The sequence below is a fragment of the Eleutherodactylus coqui genome, chromosome 2 (genome assembly GCF_035609145.1).
Source record: "Eleutherodactylus coqui strain aEleCoq1 chromosome 2, aEleCoq1.hap1, whole genome shotgun sequence".
Classification (NCBI taxonomy): Eukaryota; Metazoa; Chordata; class Amphibia; order Anura; family Eleutherodactylidae; genus Eleutherodactylus; species Eleutherodactylus coqui.
Genome location: NC_089838.1, coordinates 321,175,200 through 321,185,204, shown reverse-complemented (window position 1 = coordinate 321,185,204; position 10,005 = coordinate 321,175,200). Strand labels below are relative to the sequence as shown.

The window sequence follows — 10,005 nt, the reverse complement described above, 5'->3', positions numbered from 1 at the left end:
TTTTTTGTAGTTGACAAGTAAAATGTCAGATGACCCTGACGTGATTTGAACACGCAACCTTCTGATCTGGAGTCAGACGCGCTACCGTTGCGCCACAAGGTCAATGAAACTTGAGTGCTCTGACCCTGTTCAGCACTCTTTTCGATCATGTATCTGTACTGGATCATGAAAAGTCTGATTTGATTTGGATGTGATTTCTAGGCACAATCTTCTGATGTGGAGTGAAACGCACAACCGTTGCGCAACAAGCTCTTGCTGCTGCATGTCAAACTAGATGCAGGAGGCAAAAACTGGCATTGTGTGTCATGTCTACTTGCTCACTTTTGTTAAACCGTGGTTCTAATAACACGGAGGTTTCAGCTTTTGATCCCCATATGGGCTAGGTTCTCCAGCATCTGAAGTGCCGTCAAGCTATCTTTTGACAAAGTCTTCAGCCTCTTTTGGGTACCAAAAGTGGAGCCGTGATGCATGTGTATTTGAATCAAGGTTGCGTAGAGCGCAGTCATGTCACATGGCCAGTTCACTCCATTTTTTTAGAGTGTGGTGCAAATGTCATTTTCACATGCAACTTTCTGGTCTTCCATTGAGAGACGCTTATTTATGCCACAAGGTCAAAGAAGTTTGTTTTTTTGCCGTAACTCAATTCCACAGTGTTTTTGAACAATTTTTTGTAGTTGATGAGTAAAATGTCAGATGACCCTGACGTGATTTGAACACGCAACCTTCTGATCTGGAGTCAGACGCGCTACCGTTGCGCCACAAGGTCAATGAAACTTGAGTGCTCTGACCCTGTTCAGCACTCTTTTCGATCATGTATCTGTACTGGATCATGAAAAGTCTGATTTGATTTGGATGTGATTTCTAGGCACAATCTTCTGATGTGGAGTGAAACGCACAACCGTTGCGCAACAAGCTCTTGCTGCTGCATGTCAAACTAGATGCAGGAGGCAAAAACTGGCATTGTCTGTCATGTCTGCTTGCTCACTTTTGTTAAACGATCCCCACTTGAGTGCTCTGACCCTGTTCAGCACTCTTTTCGATCATGTATCTGTACTGGATCATGAAAAGTCTGATTTGATTTGGATGTGATTTCTAGGCACAATCTTCTGATGTGGAGTGAAACGCACAACCGTTGCGCAACAAGCTCTTGCTGCTGCATGTCAAACTAGATGCAGGAGGCAAAAACTGGCATTGTGTGTCATGTCTACTTGCTCACTTTTGTTAAACCGTGGTTCTAATAACACGGAGGTTTCAGCTTTTGATCCCCATATGGGCTAGGTTCTCCAGCATCTGAAGTGCCGTCAAGCTATCTTTTGACAAAGTCTTCGGCCTCTTTTAGGTGCCAAAACTGGAGCCGTGATGCATGTGTATTTGAATCAAGGTTGCGTAGAGCGCAGTCATGTCACATGGCCAGTTCACTCCATTTTTTTAGAGTGTGGTGCAAATGTCATTTTCACATGCAACTTTCTGGTCCTCCATTGAGAGACGCTTATTTATGCCACAAGGTCAAAGAAGTTTGTTTTTTTGCCGTAACCCAATTCCACAGTGTTTTTGAACAATTTTTTGTAGTTGATGAGTAAAATGTCAGATGACCCTGACGTGATTTGAACACGCAACCTTCTGATCTGGAGTCAGACGCGCTACCGTTGCGCCACAAGGTCAATGAAACTTGAGTGCTCTGACCCTGTTCAGCACTCTTTTCGATCATGTATCTGTACTGGATCATGAAAAGTCTGATTTGATTTGGATGTGATTTCTAGGCACAATCTTCTGATGTGGAGTGAAACGCACAACCGTTGCGCAACAAGCTCTTGCTGCTGCATGTCAAACTAGATGCAGGAGGCAAAAACTGGCATTGTGTGTCATGTCTGCTTGCTCACTTTTGTTAAACCGTGGTTCTAATAACACGGAGGTTTCAGCTTTTGATCCCCATATGGGCTAGGTTCTCCAGCATCTGAAGTGCCGTCAAGCTATCTTTTGACAAAGTCTTCGGCCTCTTTTGGGTGCCAAAACTGGAGCCGTGATGCATGTGTATTTGAATCAAGGTTGCGTAGAGCGCAGTCATGTCACATGGCCAGTTCACTCCATTTTTTTAGAGTGTGGTGCAAATGTCATTTTCACATGCAACTTTCTGGTCTTCCATTGAGAGACGCTTATTTATGCCACAAGGTCAAAGAAGTTTGTTTTTTTGCCGTAACCCAATTCCACAGTGTTTTTGAACAATTTTTTGTAGTTGATGAGTAAAATGTCAGATGACCCTGACGTAATTTGAACACGCAACCTTCTGATCTGGAGTCAGACGCGCTACCGTTGCGCCACAAGGTCAATGAAACTTGAGTGCTCTGACCCTGTTCAGCACTCTTTTCGATCATGTATCTGTACTGGATCATGAAAAGTCTGATTTGATTTGGATGTGATTTCTAGGCACAATCTTCTGATGTGGAGTGAAACGCACAACCGTTGCGCAACAAGCTCTTGCTGCTGCATGTCAAACTAGATGCAGGAGGCAAAAACTGGCATTGTCTGTCATGTCTGCTTGCTCACTTTTGTTAAACCGTGGTTCTAATAACACGGAGGTTTCAGCTTTTGATCCCCATATGGGCTAGGTTCTCCAGCATCTGAAGTGCCGTCAAGCTATCTTTTGACAAAGTCTTCGGCCTCTTTTGGGTGCCAAAAGTGGAGCCGTTATGCATGTGTATTTGAATCAAGGTTGCGTAGAGCGCAGTCATGTCACATGGCCAGTTCACTCCATTTTTTTAGAGTGTGGTGCAAATGTCATTTTCACATGCAACTTTCTGGTCCTCCATTGAGAGACGCTTATTTATGCCACAAGGTCAAAGAAGTTTGTTTTTTTGCCGTAACCCAATTCCACAGTGTTTTTGAACAATTTTTTGTAGTTGATGAGTAAAATGTCAGATGACCCTGACGTGATTTGAACACGCAACCTTCTGATCTGGAGTCAGACGCGCTACCGTTGCGCCACAAGGTCAATGAAACTTGAGTGCTCTGACCCTGTTCAGCACTCTTTTCGATCATGTATCTGTACTGGATCATGAAAAGTCTGATTTGATTTGGATGTGATTTCTAGGCACAATCCTCTGATGTGGAGTGAAACGCACAACCGTTGCGCAACAAGCTCTTGCTGCTGCATGTCAAACTAGATGCAGGAGGCAAAAACTGGCATTGTGTGTCATGTCTGCTTGCTCACTTTTGTTAAACCGTGGTTCTAATAACACGGAGGTTTCAGCTTTTGATCCCCATATGGGCTAGGTTCTCCAGCATCTGAAGTGCCGTCAAGCTATCTTTTGACAAAGTCTTCGGCCTCTTTTGGGTGCCAAAACTGGAGCCGTGATGCATGTGTATTTGAATCAAGGTTGCGTAGAGCGCAGTCGTCACATGGCCAGTTCACTCCATTTTTTTAGAGTGTGGTGCAAATGTCATTTTCACGTGCAACTTTCTGGTCTTCCATTGAGAGACGCTTATTTATGCCACAAGGTCAAAGAAGTTTGTTTTTTTGCCGTAACCCAATTCCACAGTGTTTTTGAACAATTTTTTGTAGTTGATGAGTAAAATGTCAGATGACCCTGACGTGATTTGAACACGCAACCTTCTGATCTGGAGTCAGACGCGCTACCGTTGCGCCACAAGGTCAATGAAACTTGAGTGCTCTGACCCTGTTCAGCACTCTTTTCGATCATGTATCTGTACTGGATCATGAAAAGTCTGATTTGATTTGGATGTGATTTCTAGGCACAATCTTCTGATGCGGAGTGAAACGCACAACCGTTGCGCAACAAGCTCTTGCTGCTGCATATCAAACTAGATGCAGGAGGCAAAAACTGGCATTGTGTGTCATGTCTGCTTGCTCACTTTTGTTAAACCGTGGTTCTAATAACACGGAGGTTTCAGCTTTTGATCCCCATATGGGCTAGGTTCTCCAGCATCTGAAGTGCCGTCAAGCTATCTTTTGACAAAGTCTTCGGCCTCTTTTGGGTGCCAAAAGTGGAGCCCTGATGCATGTGTATTTGAATCAAGGTTGCGTAGAGCGCAGTCAGGTCACATGGCCAGTTCACTCCATTTTTTTAGAGTGTGGTGCAAATGTCATTTTCACATGCAACTTTCTGGTCTTCCATTGAGAGACGCTTATTTATGCCACAAGGTCAAAGAAGTTTGTTTTTTTGCCGTAACCCAATTCCACAGTGTTTTTGAACAATTTTTTGTAGTTGATGAGTAAAATGTCAGATGACCCTGACGTGATTTGAACACGCAACCTTCTGATCTGGAGTCAGACGCGCTACCGTTGCGCCACAAGGTCAATGAAACTTGAGTGCTCTGACCCTGTTCAGCACTCTTTTCGATCATGTATCTGTACTGGATCATGAAAAGTCTGATTTGATTTGGATGTGATTTCTAGGCACAATCTTCTGATGTGGAGTGAAACGCACAACCGTTGCGCAACAAGCTCTTGCTGCTGCATGTCAAACTAGATGCAGGAGGCAAAAACTGGCATTGTGTGTCATGTCTGCTTGCTCACTTTTGTTAAACCGTGGTTCTAATAACACGGAGGTTTCAGCTTTTGATCCCCATATGGGCTAGGTTCTCCAGCATCTGAAGTGCCGTCAAGCTATCTTTTGACAAAGTCTTCGGCCTCTTTTAGGTGCCAAAACTGGAGCCGTGATGCATGTGTATTTGAATCAAGGTTGCGTAGAGCGCAGTCATGTCACATGGCCAGTTCACTCCATTTTTTTAGAGTGTGGTGCAAATGTCATTTTCACATGCAACTTTCTGGTCCTCCATTGAGAGACGCTTATTTATGCCACAAGGTCAAAGAAGTTTGTTTTTTTGCCGTAACCCAATTCCACAGTGTTTTTGAACAATTTTTTGTAGTTGATGAGTAAAATGTCAGATGACCCTGACGTGATTTGAACACGCAACCTTCTGATCTGGAGTCAGACGCGCTACCGTTGCGCCACAAGGTCAATGAAACTTGAGTGCTCTGACCCTGTTCAGCACTCTTTTCGATCATGTATCTGTACTGGATCATGAAAAGTCTGATTTGATTTGGATGTGATTTCTAGGCACAATCTTCTGATGTGGAGTGAAACGCACAACCGTTGCGCAACAAGCTCTTGCTGCTGCATGTCAAACTAGATGCAGGAGGCAAAAACTGGCATTGTCTGTCATGTCTGCTTGCTCACTTTTGTTAAACCGTGGTTCTAATAACACGGAGGTTTCAGCTTTTGATCCCCATATGGGCTAGGTTCTCCAGCATCTGAAGTGCCGTCAAGCTATCTTTTGACAAAGTCTTCGGCCTCTTTTGGGTGCCAAAAGTGGAGCCCTGATGCATGTGTATTTGAATCAAGGTTGCGTAGAGCGCAGTCAGGTCACATGGCCAGTTCACTCCATTTTTTTAGAGTGTGGTGCAAATGTCATTTTCACATGCAACTTTCTGGTCTTCCATTGAGAGACGCTTATTTATGCCACAAGGTCAAAGAAGTTTGTTTTTTTGCCGTAACCCAATTCCACAGTGTTTTTGAACAATTTTTTGTAGTTGATGAGTAAAATGTCAGATGACCCTGACGTGATTTGAACACGCAACCTTCTGATCTGGAGTCAGACGCGCTACCGTTGCGCCACAAGGTCAATGAAACTTGAGTGCTCTGACCCTGTTCAGCACTCTTTTCGATCATGTATCTGTACTGGATCATGAAAAGTCTGATTTGATTTGGATGTGATTTCTAGGCACAATCTTCTGATGTGGAGTGAAACGCACAACCGTTGCGCAACAAGCTCTTGCTGCTGCATGTCAAACTAGATGCAGGAGGCAAAAACTGGCATTGTGTGTCATGTCTGCTTGCTCACTTTTGTTAAACCGTGGTTCTAATAACACGGAGGTTTCAGCTTTTGATCCCCATATGGGCTAGGTTCTCCAGCATCTGAAGTGCCGTCAAGCTATCTTTTGACAAAGTCTTCGGCCTCTTTTGGGTGCCAAAAGTGGAGCCGTGATGCATGTGTATTTGAATCAAGGTTGCGTAGAGCGCAGTCAGGTCACATGGCCAGTTCACTCCATTTTTTTAGAGTGTGGTGCAAATGTCATTTTCACATGCAACTTTCTGGTCTTCCATTGAGAGACGCTTATTTATGCCACAAGGTCAAAGAAGTTTGTTTTTTTGCCGTAACCCAATTCCACAGTGTTTTTGAACAATTTTTTGTAGTTGATGAGTAAAATGTCAGATGACCCTGACGTGATTTGAACACGCAACCTTCTGATCTGGAGTCAGACGCGCTACCGTTGCGCCACAAGGTCAATGAAACTTGAGTGCTCTGACCCTGTTCAGCACTCTTTTCGATCATGTATCTGTACTGGATCATGAAAAGTCTGATTTGATTTGGATGTGATTTCTAGGCACAATCTTCTGATGTGGAGTGAAACGCACAACCGTTGCGCAACAAGCTCTTGCTGCTGCATGTCAAACTAGATGCAGGAGGCAAAAACTGGCATTGTGTGTCATGTCTGCTTGCTCACTTTTGTTAAACCGTGGTTCTAATAACACGGAGGTTTCAGCTTTTGATCCCCATATGGGCTAGGTTCTCCAGCATCTGAAGTGCCGTCAAGCTATCTTTTGACAAAGTCTTCGGCCTCTTTTGGGTACCAAAAGTGGAGCCGTGATGCATGTGTATTTGAATCAAGGTTGCGTAGAGCGCAGTCAGGTCACATGGCCAGTTCACTCCATTTTTTTAGAGTGTGGTGCAAATGTCATTTTCACATGCAACTTTCTGGTCTTCCATTGAGAGACGCTTATTTATGCCACAAGATCAAAGAAGTTTGTTTTTTTGCCGTAACTCAATTCCACAGTGTTTTTGAACAATTTTTTGTAGTTGATGAGTAAAATGTCAGATGACCCTGACGTGATTTGAACACGCAACCTTCTGATCTGGAGTCAGACGCGCTACCGTTGCGCCACAAGGTCAATGAAACTTGAGTGCTCTGACCCTGTTCAGCACTCTTTTCGATCATGTATCTGTACTGGATCATGAAAAGTCTGATTTGATTTGGATGTGATTTCTAGGCACAATCTTCTGATGTGGAGTGAAACGCACAACCGTTGCGCAACAAGCTCTTGCTGCTGCATGTCAAACTAGATGCAGGAGGCAAAAACTGGCATTGTGTGTCATGTCTGCTTGCTCACTTTTGTTAAACCGTGGTTCTAATAACACGGAGGTTTCAGCTTTTGATCCCCATATGGGCTAGGTTCTCCAGCATCTGAAGTGCCGTCAAGCTATCTTTTGACAAAGTCTTCGGCCTCTTTTGGGTACCAAAAGTGGAGCCGTGATGCATGTGTATTTGAATCAAGGTTGCGTAGAGCGCAGTCAGGTCACATGGCCAGTTCACTCCATTTTTTTAGAGTGTGGTGCAAATGTCATTTTCACATGCAACTTTCTGGTCCTCCATTGAGAGACGCTTATTTATGCCACAAGGTCAAAGAAGTTTGTTTTTTTGCCGTAACCCAATTCCACAGTGTTTTTGAACAATTTTTTGTAGTTGATGAGTAAAATGTCAGATGACCCTGACGTGATTTGAACACGCAACCTTCTGATCTGGAGTCAGACGCGCTACCGTTGCGCCACAAGGTCAATGAAACTTGAGTGCTCTGACCCTGTTCAGCACTCTTTTCGATCATGTATCTGTACTGGATCATGAAAAGTCTGATTTGATTTGGATGTGATTTCTAGGCACAATCTTCTGATGTGGAGTGAAACGCACAACCGTTGCGCAACAAGCTCTTGCTGCTGCATGTCAAACTAGATGCAGGAGGCAAAAACTGGCATTGTCTGTCATGTCTGCTTGCTCACTTTTGTTAAACCGTGGTTCTAATAACACGGAGGTTTCAGCTTTTGATCCCCATATGGGCTAGGTTCTCCAGCATCTGAAGTGCCGTCAAGCTATCTTTTGACAAAGTCTTCGGCCTCTTTTAGGTGCCAAAACTGGAGCCGTGATGCATGTGTATTTGAATCAAGGTTGCATAGAGCGCAGTCATGTCACATGGCCAGTTCACTCCATTTTTTTAGAGTGTGGTGCAAATGTCATGTTCACATGCAACTTTCTGGTCCTCCATTGAGAGACGCTTATTTATGCCACAAGGTCAAAGAAGTTTGTTTTTTTGCCGTAACCCAATTCCACAGTGTTTTTGAACAATTTTTTGTAGTTGATGAGTAAAATGTCAGATGACCCTGACGTGATTTGAACACGCAACCTTCTGATCTGGAGTCAGACGCGCTACCGTTGCGCCACAAGGTCAATGAAACTTGAGTGCTCTGACGGTGTTCAGCACTGTTTTCGATCATGTATCTGTACTGGATCATGAAAAGTCTGATTTGATTTGGATGTGATTTCTAGGCACAATCTTCTGATGTGGAGTGAAACGCACAACCGTTGCGCAACAAGCTCTTGCTGCTGCATGTCAAACTAGATGCAGGAGGCAAAAACTGGCATTGTGTGTCATGTCTGCTTGCTCACTTTTGTTAAACCGTGGTTCTAATAACACGGAGGTTTCAGCTTTTGATCCCCATATGGGCTAGGTTCTCCAGCATCTGAAGTGCCGTCAAGCTATCTTTTGACAAAGTCTTCGGCCTCTTTTGGGTGCCAAAAGTGGAGCCGTGATGCATGTGTATTTGAATCAAGGTTGCGTAGAGCGCAGTCATGTCACATGGTCAGTTCACTCCATTTTTTTAGAGTGTGGTGCAAATGTCATTTTCACATGCAACTTTCTGGTCCTCCATTGAGAGACGCTTATTTATGCCACAAGGTCAAAGAAGTTTGTTTTTTTTGCCGTAACCCAATTCCACAGTGTTTTTGAACAATTTTTTGTAGTTGATGAGTAAAATGTCAGATGACCCTGACGTGATTTGAACACGCAACCTTCTGATCTGGAGTCAGACGCGCTACCGTTGCGCCACAAGGTCAATGAAACTTGAGTGCTCTGACCCTGTTCAGCACTCTTTTCGATCATGTATCTGTACTGGATCATGAAAAGTCTGATTTGATTTGGATGTGATTTCTAGGCACAATCTTCTGATGTGGAGTGAAACGCACAACCGTTGCGCAACAAGCTCTTGCTGCTGCATGTCAAACTAGATGCAGGAGGCAAAAACTGGCATTGTCTGTCATGTCTGCTTGCTCACTTTTGTTAAACCGTGGTTCTAATAACACGGAGGTTTCAGCTTTTGATCCCCATATGGGCTAGGTTCTCCAGCATCTGAAGTGCCGTCAAGCTATCTTTTGACAAAGTCTTCGGCCTCTTTTAGGTGCCAAAACTGGAGCCGTGATGCATGTGTATTTGAATCAAGGTTGCGTAGAGCGCAGTCATGTCACATGGCCAGTTCACTCCATTTTTTTAGAGTGTGGTGCAAATGTCATTTTCACATGCAACTTTCTGGTCTTCCATTGAGAGACGCTTATTTATGCCACAAGGTCAAAGAAGTTTGTTTTTTTGCCGTAACCCAATTCCACAGTGTTTTTGAACAATTTTTTGTAGTTGATGAGTAAAATGTCAGATGACCCTGACGTGATTTGAACACGCAACCTTCTGATCTGGAGTCAGACGCGCTACCGTTGCGCCACAAGGTCAATGAAACTTGAGTGCTCTGACCCTGTTCAGCACTCTTTTCGATCATGTATCTGTACTGGATCATGAAAAGTCTGATTTGATTTGGATGTGATTTCTAGGCACAATCTTCTGATGTGGAGTGAAACGCACAACCGTTGCGCAACAAGCTCTTGCTGCTGCATGTCAAACTAGATGCAGGAGGCAAAAACTGGCATTGTGTGTCATGTCTGCTTGCTCACTTTTGTTAAACCGTGGTTCTAATAACACGGAGGTTTCAGCTTTTGATCCCCATATGGGCTAGGTTCTCCAGCATCTGAAGTGCCGTCAAGCTATCTTTTGACAAAGTCTTCGGCCTCTTTTGGGTGCCAAAAGTGGAGCCGTTATGCATGTGTATTTG

General features: G+C 44.0%; 14 non-coding genes across 14 annotated transcripts; all 14 read right to left on the bottom strand.

Moving 5' to 3' along the window:
• Window positions 1–30: 30 nt before the first annotated feature.
• TRNAW-CCA (transfer RNA tryptophan (anticodon CCA)) lies at window positions 31–102 on the bottom strand. The gene has a single exon. It is a non-coding gene; the product is annotated as a tRNA-Trp (tRNA).
• Window positions 103–694: 592 nt separating this feature from the next.
• Window positions 695–766, bottom strand: TRNAW-CCA (transfer RNA tryptophan (anticodon CCA)). The gene has a single exon. It is a non-coding gene; the product is annotated as a tRNA-Trp (tRNA).
• Window positions 767–1,589: 823 nt separating this feature from the next.
• TRNAW-CCA (transfer RNA tryptophan (anticodon CCA)) lies at window positions 1,590–1,661 on the bottom strand. Its single transcript has one exon. It is a non-coding gene; the product is annotated as a tRNA-Trp (tRNA).
• A 1,256-nt stretch (window positions 1,662–2,917) lies between these two features.
• On the bottom strand, window positions 2,918–2,989 carry TRNAW-CCA (transfer RNA tryptophan (anticodon CCA)). The gene has a single exon. It is a non-coding gene; the product is annotated as a tRNA-Trp (tRNA).
• Window positions 2,990–3,579: 590 nt separating this feature from the next.
• TRNAW-CCA (transfer RNA tryptophan (anticodon CCA)) lies at window positions 3,580–3,651 on the bottom strand. The gene has a single exon. It is a non-coding gene; the product is annotated as a tRNA-Trp (tRNA).
• A 592-nt stretch (window positions 3,652–4,243) lies between these two features.
• On the bottom strand, window positions 4,244–4,315 carry TRNAW-CCA (transfer RNA tryptophan (anticodon CCA)). The gene has a single exon. It is a non-coding gene; the product is annotated as a tRNA-Trp (tRNA).
• Window positions 4,316–4,907: 592 nt separating this feature from the next.
• TRNAW-CCA (transfer RNA tryptophan (anticodon CCA)) lies at window positions 4,908–4,979 on the bottom strand. Its single transcript has one exon. It is a non-coding gene; the product is annotated as a tRNA-Trp (tRNA).
• A 592-nt stretch (window positions 4,980–5,571) lies between these two features.
• Window positions 5,572–5,643, bottom strand: TRNAW-CCA (transfer RNA tryptophan (anticodon CCA)). The gene has a single exon. It is a non-coding gene; the product is annotated as a tRNA-Trp (tRNA).
• A 592-nt stretch (window positions 5,644–6,235) lies between these two features.
• TRNAW-CCA (transfer RNA tryptophan (anticodon CCA)) lies at window positions 6,236–6,307 on the bottom strand. Its single transcript has one exon. It is a non-coding gene; the product is annotated as a tRNA-Trp (tRNA).
• Window positions 6,308–6,899: 592 nt separating this feature from the next.
• On the bottom strand, window positions 6,900–6,971 carry TRNAW-CCA (transfer RNA tryptophan (anticodon CCA)). The gene has a single exon. It is a non-coding gene; the product is annotated as a tRNA-Trp (tRNA).
• A 592-nt stretch (window positions 6,972–7,563) lies between these two features.
• TRNAW-CCA (transfer RNA tryptophan (anticodon CCA)) lies at window positions 7,564–7,635 on the bottom strand. Its single transcript has one exon. It is a non-coding gene; the product is annotated as a tRNA-Trp (tRNA).
• A 592-nt stretch (window positions 7,636–8,227) lies between these two features.
• Window positions 8,228–8,299, bottom strand: TRNAW-CCA (transfer RNA tryptophan (anticodon CCA)). The gene has a single exon. It is a non-coding gene; the product is annotated as a tRNA-Trp (tRNA).
• Window positions 8,300–8,892: 593 nt separating this feature from the next.
• TRNAW-CCA (transfer RNA tryptophan (anticodon CCA)) lies at window positions 8,893–8,964 on the bottom strand. The gene has a single exon. It is a non-coding gene; the product is annotated as a tRNA-Trp (tRNA).
• Window positions 8,965–9,556: 592 nt separating this feature from the next.
• TRNAW-CCA (transfer RNA tryptophan (anticodon CCA)) lies at window positions 9,557–9,628 on the bottom strand. Its single transcript has one exon. It is a non-coding gene; the product is annotated as a tRNA-Trp (tRNA).
• Window positions 9,629–10,005: the final 377 nt, after the last annotated feature.